Below are 10000 nucleotides of genomic sequence, written 5' to 3' on the forward strand. Positions count from 1 at the left end.
GGTATTTATCGACGATTCAATGAAGAATCGACGAACTCGTAACGCCTACGGCGCCTACCGCATAAGGGCCATTCGGTCAGAGACACCGACCCGCGGTAATGCAGTGGATGACAACGATGGAGAGCATACCCAAGACGATTACATCGACTCGAGCACCTCTCTTACATATACCGAAAGGGCCGCCGAGGCATCGGCGCCGAATGGTCTTGAGCATTGTTTTATATGGGCAAAAACCTCATCGAAAGGGCGGATCCTCCGAAGCTTCTTCGAACATCATTGACGAGGAAATCGCCCGGGCACGACGTTTCAGGCCAGGGACTTGCTGTATTGACAAGTGACTCGCCGCGCACGACGTTTCAGGCCTGGGACTTGCTGTATTCACAAGTGACTCGCCGCGCACGACGTTTCAGGCCAGGGACTTGCTGTATTCACAATTGACTCGCCGCGCACGACGTTTCAGGACAGGGACTTGCTGGATTTACAAGTGACTCGCCGCACACGACGTTTCAGGCCAGGGACTTGCTGGATTTACAAGTGACTCGCCGCGCACGACGTTTTCAGGCCAGGGACATGCTGGATTTACAAGTGACTCGCCGCGCACGACGTTTCAGGCCAGGGACTTGCTGTATTCACAAGTGACTCGCCGCGCACGACGTTTCAGGCCTGGGACTTGCTGTATTCACAAGTGACTCGCCGCGCACGACGTTTTCAGGCCAGGGACTTGCTGTATTCACAAGTGACTCGCCGCGCACGACCGTTTCAGGCCTGGGACTTGCTGTATTCACAAGTGACTCGCCGCACACGACGTTTCAGGCAGGGACTTGCTGGATTTACAAGTGACTCGCCGCGCACGGACGTTTCAGGCCAGGGACTTGCTGGATTTACAAGTGACTCGCCGCGCACGACGTTTCAGGCCAGGGACTTGCTGTATTGACAAGTGACTCGCCGCGCACGACGTTTCAGGCCAGGCACTTGATGGATTTACAAGTGACTCGCCGCGCACGACGTTTCAGGCCAGGGACTTGCTGGATTCACAAGTGACTCGCCGCGCACGACGTTTCAGGCCAGGGACTTGCTGTATTCACAAGTGACTCGCCGCGCACGACGTTTCAGGCCTGGGACTTGCTGTATTCACAAGTGACTCGCCGCGCACGACGTTTCAGGCCAGGGACTTGCTGTATTGACAAGTGACTCGCCGCGCACGACGTTTCAGGCCAGGGACTTGCTGGATTCACAAGTGACTCGCCGCGCACGACGTTTCAGGCCAGGGACTTGCTGTATTCACAAGTGACTCGCCGCGCACGACGTTTCAGGCCAGGCACTTGATGGATTTACAAGTGACTCGCCGCGCACGACGTTTCAGGCCAGGGACTTGCTGGATTCACAAGTGACTCGCCGCGCACGACGTTTCAGGCCAGGGACTTGCTGTATTCACAAGTGACTCGCCGCGCACGACGTTTCAGGCCAGGGACTTGCTGTATTGACAAGTGACTCGCCGCGCACGACGTTTCAGGCCAGGCACTTGCTGTATTCACAAGTGACTCGCCGCGCACGACGTTTCAGGCCAGGGACTTGCTGGATTTACAAGTGACTCGCCGCGCACGACGTTTCAGGCCAGGGACTTGCTGTATTCACAAGTGACTCGCCGCGCACGACGTTTCAGGCCAGGGACTTGCTGTATTGACAAGTGACTCGCCGCGCACGACGTTTCAGGCCTGGGACTTGCTGTATTCACAAGTGACTCGCCGCGCACGACGTTTCAGGCCTGGGACTTGCTGTATTCACAAGTGACTCGCCGCGCACGACGTTTCAGGCCAGGGACTTGCTGGATTCACAAGTGACTCGCCGCGCACGACGTTTCAGGCCAGGGACTTGCTGTATTCACAAGTGACTCGCCGCGCACGACGTTTCAGGCCTGGGACTTGCTGTATTCACAAGTGACTCGCCGCGCACGACGTTTCAGGCCAGGGACTTGCTGTATTGACAAGTGACTCGCCGCGCACGACGTTTCAGGACAGGGACTTGCTGGATTTACAAGTGACTCGCCGCGCACGACGTTTCAGGCCAGGGACTTGCTGTATTGACAAGTGACTCGCCGCGCACGACGTTTCAGGCCAGGGACTTGCTGTATTGACAAGTGACTCGCCGCGCACGACGTTTCAGGCCAGGCACTTGATGGATTTACAAGTGACTCGCCGCGCACGACGTTTCAGGCCAGGGACTTGCTGGATTCACAAGTGACTCGCCGCGCACGACGTTTCAGGCCAGGGACTTGCTGTATTCACAAGTGACTCGCCGCGCACGACGTTTCAGGCCAGGCACTTGCTGTATTCACAAGTGACTCGCCGCGCACGACGTTTCAGGCCAGGGACTTGCTGTATTCACAAGTGACTCGCCGCGCACGACGTTTCAGGCCAGGGACTTGCTGTATTGACAAGTGACTCGCCGCGCACGACGTTTCAGGCCAGGCACTTGCTGTATTCACAAGTGACTCGCCGCGCACGACGTTTCAGGCCAGGGACTTGCTGGATTTACAAGTGACTCGCCGCGCACGACGTTTCAGGCCAGGGACTTGCTGTATTCACAAGTGACTCGCCGCGCACGACGTTTCAGGCCAGGGACTTGCTGTATTCACAAGTGACTCGCCGCGCACGACGTTTCAGGCCAGGGACTTGCTGTATTCACAAGTGACTCGCCGCGCACGACGTTTCAGGCCTGGGACTTGCTGTATTCACAAGTGACTCGCCGCGCACGACGTTTCAGGCCAGGGACTTGCTGTATTCACAAGTGACTCGCCGCGCACGACGTTTCAGGACAGGGACTTGCTGGATTTACAAGTGACTCGCCGCACACGACGTTTCAGGCCAGGGACTTGCTGGATTTACAAGTGACTCGCCGCGCACGACGTTTCAGGCCAGGGACTTGCTGGATTTACAAGTGACTCGCCGCGCACGACGTTTCAGGCCAGGGACTTGCTGTATTGACAAGTGACTCGCCGCGCACGACGTTTCAGGCCAGGCACTTGCTGTATTCACAAGTGACTCGCCGCGCACGACGTTTCAGGCCAGGGACTTGCTGGATTGACATGTGACTCGCCGCGCACGACGTTTCAGGCCAGGGACTTGCTGTATTCACAAGTGACTCGCCGCGCACGACGTTTCAGGCCAGGGACTTGCTGTATTCACAAGTGACTCGCCGCGCACGACGTTTCAGGCCAGGGACTTGCTGTATTGACAAGTGACTCGCCGCGCACGACGTTTCAGGCCTGGGACTTGCTGTATTCACAAGTGACTCGCCGCGCACGACGTTTCAGGCCAGGGACTTGCTGTATTGACAAGTGACTCGCCGCGCACGACGTTTCAGGCCAGGGACTTGCTGTATTGACAAGTGACTCGCCGCGCACGACGTTTCAGGCCAGGGACTTGCTGTATTGACAAGTGACTCGCCGCGCACGACGTTTCAGGCCAGGCACTTGATGGATTTACAAGTGACTCGCCGCGCACGACGTTTCAGGCCAGGGACTTGCTGGATTCACAAGTGACTCGCCGCGCACGACGTTTCAGGCCAGGGACTTGCTGTATTCACAAGTGACTCGCCGCGCACGACGTTTCAGGCCTGGGACTTGCTGTATTCACAAGTGACTCGCCGCGCACGACGTTTCAGGCCAGGGACTTGCTGTATTGACAAGTGACTCGCCGCGCACGACGTTTCAGGCCAGGGACTTGCTGGATTCACAAGTGACTCGCCGCGCACGACGTTTCAGGCCAGGGACTTGCTGTATTCACAAGTGACTCGCCGCGCACGACGTTTCAGGCCAGGCACTTGATGGATTTACAAGTGACTCGCCGCGCACGACGTTTCAGGCCAGGGACTTGCTGGATTCACAAGTGACTCGCCGCGCACGACGTTTCAGGCCAGGGACTTGCTGTATTCACAAGTGACTCGCCGCGCACGACGTTTCAGGCCAGGGACTTGCTGTATTGACAAGTGACTCGCCGCGCACGACGTTTCAGGCCAGGCACTTGCTGTATTCACAAGTGACTCGCCGCGCACGACGTTTCAGGCCAGGGACTTGCTGGATTTACAAGTGACTCGCCGCGCACGACGTTTCAGGCCAGGGACTTGCTGTATTCACAAGTGACTCGCCGCGCACGACGTTTCAGGCCAGGGACTTGCTGTATTGACAAGTGACTCGCCGCGCACGACGTTTCAGGCCTGGGACTTGCTGTATTCACAAGTGACTCGCCGCGCACGACGTTTCAGGCCTGGGACTTGCTGTATTCACAAGTGACTCGCCGCGCACGACGTTTCAGGCCAGGGACTTGCTGGATTCACAAGTGACTCGCCGCGCACGACGTTTCAGGCCAGGGACTTGCTGTATTCACAAGTGACTCGCCGCGCACGACGTTTCAGGCCTGGGACTTGCTGTATTCACAAGTGACTCGCCGCGCACGACGTTTCAGGCCAGGGACTTGCTGTATTGACAAGTGACTCGCCGCGCACGACGTTTCAGGACAGGGACTTGCTGGATTTACAAGTGACTCGCCGCGCACGACGTTTCAGGCCAGGGACTTGCTGTATTGACAAGTGACTCGCCGCGCACGACGTTTCAGGCCAGGGACTTGCTGTATTGACAAGTGACTCGCCGCGCACGACGTTTCAGGCCAGGCACTTGATGGATTTACAAGTGACTCGCCGCGCACGACGTTTCAGGCCAGGGACTTGCTGGATTCACAAGTGACTCGCCGCGCACGACGTTTCAGGCCAGGGACTTGCTGGATTGACATGTGACTCGCCGCGCACGACGTTTCAGGCCAGGGACTTGCTGTATTCACAAGTGACTCGCCGCGCACGACGTTTCAGGCCAGGGACTTGCTGTATTGACAAGTGACTCGCCGCGCACGACGTTTCAGGCCTGGGACTTGCTGTATTCACAAGTGACTCGCCGCGCACGACGTTTCAGGCCAGGGACTTGCTGTATTGACAAGTGACTCGCCGCGCACGACGTTTCAGGCCAGGGACTTGCTGTATTGACAAGTGACTCGCCGCGCACGACGTTTCAGGCCAGGGACTTGCTGTATTGACAAGTGACTCGCCGCGCACGACGTTTCAGGCCAGGCACTTGATGGATTTACAAGTGACTCGCCGCGCACGACGTTTCAGGCCAGGGACTTGCTGGATTCACAAGTGACTCGCCGCGCACGACGTTTCAGGCCAGGGACTTGCTGTATTCACAAGTGACTCGCCGCGCACGACGTTTCAGGCCAGGCACTTGCTGTATTCACAAGTGACTCGCCGCGCACGACGTTTCAGGCCAGGGACTTGCTGTATTCACAAGTGACTCGCCGCGCACGACGTTTCAGGCCAGGGACTTGCTGTATTGACAAGTGACTCGCCGCGCACGACGTTTCAGGCCAGGCACTTGCTGTATTCACAAGTGACTCGCCGCGCACGACGTTTCAGGCCAGGGACTTGCTGGATTTACAAGTGACTCGCCGCGCACGACGTTTCAGGCCAGGGACTTGCTGTATTCACAAGTGACTCGCCGCGCACGACGTTTCAGGCCAGGGACTTGCTGTATTGACAAGTGACTCGCCGCGCACGACGTTTCAGGCCTGGGACTTGCTGTATTCACAAGTGACTCGCCGCGCACGACGTTTCAGGCCAGGGACTTGCTGTATTGACAAGTGACTCGCCGCGCACGACGTTTCAGGCCAGGGACTTGCTGTATTGACAAGTGACTCGCCGCGCACGACGTTTCAGGCCAGGGACTTGCTGTATTGACAAGTGACTCGCCGCGCACGACGTTTCAGGCCAGGCACTTGATGGATTTACAAGTGACTCGCCGCGCACGACGTTTCAGGCCAGGGACTTGCTGGATTCACAAGTGACTCGCCGCGCACGACGTTTCAGGCCAGGGACTTGCTGTATTCACAAGTGACTCGCCGCGCACGACGTTTCAGGCCTGGGACTTGCTGTATTCACAAGTGACTCGCCGCGCACGACGTTTCAGGCCAGGGACTTGCTGTATTGACAAGTGACTCGCCGCGCACGACGTTTCAGGCCAGGGACTTGCTGTATTCACAAGTGACTCGCCGCGCACGACGTTTCAGGACAGGGACTTGCTGGATTTACAAGTGACTCGCCGCACACGACGTTTCAGGCCAGGGACTTGCTGGATTTACAAGTGACTCGCCGCGCACGACGTTTCAGGCCAGGGACTTGCTGGATTTACAAGTGACTCGCCGCGCACGACGTTTCAGGCCAGGGACTTGCTGTATTGACAAGTGACTCGCCGCGCACGACGTTTCAGGCCAGGCACTTGCTGTATTCACAAGTGACTCGCCGCGCACGACGTTTCAGGCCAGGGACTTGCTGGATTGACATGTGACTCGCCGCGCACGACGTTTCAGGCCAGGGACTTGCTGTATTCACAAGTGACTCGCCGCGCACGACGTTTCAGGCCAGGGACTTGCTGTATTGACAAGTGACTCGCCGCGCACGACGTTTCAGGCCTGGGACTTGCTGTATTCACAAGTGACTCGCCGCGCACGACGTTTCAGGCCAGGGACTTGCTGTATTGACAAGTGACTCGCCGCGCACGACGTTTCAGGCCAGGGACTTGCTGTATTGACAAGTGACTCGCCGCGCACGACGTTTCAGGCCAGGGACTTGCTGTATTGACAAGTGACTCGCCGCGCACGACGTTTCAGGCCAGGCACTTGATGGATTTACAAGTGACTCGCCGCGCACGACGTTTCAGGCCAGGGACTTGCTGGATTCACAAGTGACTCGCCGCGCACGACGTTTCAGGCCAGGGACTTGCTGTATTCACAAGTGACTCGCCGCGCACGACGTTTCAGGCCAGGCACTTGCTGTATTCACAAGTGACTCGCCGCGCACGACGTTTCAGGCCAGGGACTTGCTGTATTCACAAGTGACTCGCCGCGCACGACGTTTCAGGCCAGGGACTTGCTGTATTGACAAGTGACTCGCCGCGCACGACGTTTCAGGCCAGGCACTTGCTGTATTCACAAGTGACTCGCCGCGCACGACGTTTCAGGCCAGGGACTTGCTGGATTTACAAGTGACTCGCCGCGCACGACGTTTCAGGCCAGGGACTTGCTGTATTCACAAGTGACTCGCCGCGCACGACGTTTCAGGCCAGGGACTTGCTGTATTCACAAGTGACTCGCCGCGCACGACGTTTCAGGCCAGGGACTTGCTGTATTCACAAGTGACTCGCCGCGCACGACGTTTCAGGCCTGGGACTTGCTGTATTCACAAGTGACTCGCCGCGCACGACGTTTCAGGCCAGGGACTTGCTGTATTGACAAGTGACTCGCCGCGCACGACGTTTCAGGCCAGGCACTTGATGGATTTACAAGTGACTCGCCGCGCACGACGTTTCAGGCCAGGGACTTGCTGGATTCACAAGTGACTCGCCGCGCACGACGTTTCAGGCCAGGGACTTGCTGTATTCACAAGTGACTCGCCGCGCACGACGTTTCAGGCCAGGCACTTGCTGTATTCACAAGTGACTCGCCGCGCACGACGTTTCAGGCCTGGGACTTGCTGTATTCACAAGTGACTCGCCGCGCACGACGTTTCAGGCCAGGGACTTGCTGTATTGACAAGTGACTCGCCGCGCACGACGTTTCAGGACAGGGACTTGCTGGATTTACAAGTGACTCGCCGCACACGACGTTTCAGGCCAGGCACTTGATGGATTTACAAGTGACTCGCCGCGCACGACGTTTCAGGCCAGGGACTTGCTGGATTTACAAGTGACTCGCCGCGCACGACGTTTCAGGCCAGGGACTTGCTGTATTCACAAGTGACTCGCCGCGCACGACGTTTCAGGCCAGGGACTTGCTGTATTCACAAGTGACTCGCCGCGCACGACGTTTCAGGCCTGGGACTTGCTGTATTCACAAGTGACTCGCCGCGCACGACGTTTCAGGCCAGGGACTTGCTGTATTGACAAGTGACTCGCCGCGCACGACGTTTCAGGCCAGGGACTTGCTGTATTCACAAGTGACTCGCCGCGCACGACGTTTCAGGACAGGGACTTGCTGGATTTACAAGTGACTCGCCGCACACGACGTTTCAGGCCAGGGACTTGCTGGATTTACAAGTGACTCGCCGCGCACGACGTTTCAGGCCAGGGACTTGCTGTATTCACAAGTGACTCGCCGCGCACGACGTTTCAGGCCAGGGACTTGCTGTATTCACAAGTGACTCGCCGCGCACGACGTTTCAGGCCAGGGACTTGCTGTATTGACAAGTGACTCGCCGCGCACGACGTTTCAGGACAGGGACTTGCTGGATTTACAAGTGACTCGCCGCACACGACGTTTCAGGCCAGGCACTTGATGGATTTACAAGTGACTCGCCGCGCACGACGTTTCAGGCCAGGGACTTGCCAGTTGTACGGAATTCACGCGCATTGCCCCTCATGAACAGAAGAGTGTTAAGTGCAGGCGCATTGCATTTGCTGTTGTGGTCAAGGAGTCCCCCCTCCATCCCTTCTAACAATCCTGTTTGCTCGTTCCAGCCGACTAGATATCGGCCTGCTCCCGAGCGAGTGTACCCACAGCAGCGGTGCGAGCTCGTGGCATTAGCCTACTTCTCACATAATGAGCATTACCACCAACTATTTTCCATCTGTTATAGGCAATCGAGTCCGCTTTATGGAGGGTCACTAACGCTTTGATATTTCCACAGTTCGTGCTAAACGAGCGCCGGACGCTGCGTCGACGGAGCTCAGTCCGGAGCGGCGAACCCAGCTGTGCGCCGGTGTTCGCCGTAGCGCCACGTTGTCGGCGTACGGTCGCCGTTTCCACTGATTTTTGCGCGTTCAAATGAGAAGTTTGTCTGCCGGACAGTAGTTCGACGATAATATATAAGGACGACAGTCGAAATACCGTTAATACATTCGCGCCTATCACCAATCGGAAGACGTGCTCTATTGCCAGAGCTTTAAGAAGAAAAACTCGGAGTCGACGTTCGCCGCCTATTGACCAGGTCGAGAGAGCCGTCATCGAGTTCACGCGCATCCCCACCGAAACGTACATGTTCACGCGCATCGCTCTCCTTGGCCACGCATACGCAGCACATGTTCACGCGCATTGCTTTCGTTGGCCAGGAAAAAGGAAGCACAAGTCCACGCGCATTGCTTTCCTTGGCCAGCCAAACTCAGCACAAGTCCACGCGCATTGCCTTCCTTGGCCTCGCAAACGCAGCACAAGTCCACGCGCATTGCCTTCCTTGGCCTCGCAAACGCAGCACATGTTCACGCGCATTGCTTTCGTTGGCCAGGAAAAAGGAAGCACAAGTGCACGCGCATTGCTCTCGTTGGCCAGGCAAAAGGAAGCACAAGTGCACGCGCATTGCTTTCGTTGGCCAGGAAAAAGGAAGCACTAGTGCACGCGCATTGCCTTCCCGGCCAGCGAAACGCAGCACAAGTCCACGCGCATTGCCTTCCTTGGCCTCGCAAACGCAGCACATGTTCAAGCGCATTGCTCTCGTTGGCCAGGAAAAAGGAAGCACTAGTGCACGCGCATTGCCTTCCCGGCCAGCCAAACGCAGCACAAGTCCACGCGCATTGCCTTCCTTGGCCTCGCAAACGCAGCACATGTTCAAGCGCATTGCTCTCGTTGGCCAGGAAAAAGGAAGCACTAGTGCACGCGCATTGCTCTCCCGGCCAGCCAAACGCAGCACAAGTCCACGCGCATTGCCTTCCTTGGCCTCGCAAACGCAGCACATGTTCAAGCGCATTGCTCTCGTTGGCCAGGAAAAAGGAAGCACTAGTGCACGCGCATTGCTCTCCCGGCCAGCCAAACGCAGCACAAGTCCACGCGCATTGCCTTCCTTGGCCTCGCAAACGCAGCACATGTTCACGCGCATTGCTTTCGTTGGCCAGGAAAAAGGAAGCACAAGTGCACGCGCATTGCTTTCGTTGGCCAGGAAAAAGGAAGCACTAGTGCACGCGCATTGC

The sequence above is a fragment of the Phymastichus coffea genome, unplaced genomic scaffold (genome assembly GCF_024137745.1).
Source record: "Phymastichus coffea isolate CEN01 unplaced genomic scaffold, Cenicafe_Pcof_1.1 PCOF00299, whole genome shotgun sequence".
NCBI classification, from domain to species: domain Eukaryota; kingdom Metazoa; phylum Arthropoda; class Insecta; order Hymenoptera; family Eulophidae; genus Phymastichus; species Phymastichus coffea.